Source organism: Monopterus albus, unplaced genomic scaffold, assembly GCF_001952655.1.
Source record: "Monopterus albus unplaced genomic scaffold, M_albus_1.0 scaffold131.1, whole genome shotgun sequence".
NCBI classification, from domain to species: domain Eukaryota; kingdom Metazoa; phylum Chordata; class Actinopteri; order Synbranchiformes; family Synbranchidae; genus Monopterus; species Monopterus albus.
This window is the reverse complement of record NW_018128011.1, coordinates 714,052-714,746: the sequence shown is the minus strand read 5'-3', so window position 1 is coordinate 714,746 and position 695 is coordinate 714,052.

The window sequence follows — 695 nt, the reverse complement described above, 5'->3', positions numbered from 1 at the left end:
GTGGGTGGGGGGGTGGGGGGGGGGGGGTGTCTGTACAGTAGCATTGTCCACAGCAGGCAGTAAACAAAGCTAAACAAAGTACTGCGTGTGTCTCATTTTTACCCGAGTTAAACAATTTGATTCTTAATAATGTATGGTTTATTATTTTGTAGAACTAGGGGTTCTAGGGGTTTAATTTACCTTTTACATGCATTTCAAATGTGCCATCCCTCTCTGAGTTGGTGCTCCAGCCTGGCCACTCCATCCAAAATTTTCTAGATCCACCCCTGACTACAGCCCTTCTGTTGTTGTTCTAGTTTTTCTACCCTGTGTTATCATTTACTGTCTAATTAGCCTTGAGTTTCACTAGACCCTGCAGGCATAAAAACAAATTAGGTGGAGCAGCTTTAACACTGAGCAAGGTGCTCTGTTTGTCAAATGCTGCTCCTTTCAGGTTATTGTGTCCATAGAGCTTAATTTTAATTTTACCTGTCCACAACACCTGTTTCCAAAACCACCCTGGCTTATCTAGATGTTGCCTTGCAGGCTTTAGACAATGTCTCCTATGATGAGGTCTCAGGTATGGGTGTTATCTGATTACTTGTGCACCAACATTGCACACCTTCCTGCAGCTCTTTAACTGTTATATGGAGGTTATGCTTTGTCTTTCTGCCCAGGAGTTTTGTCTAAAAGCTTCCTTGGTCTTCTGGATCTTG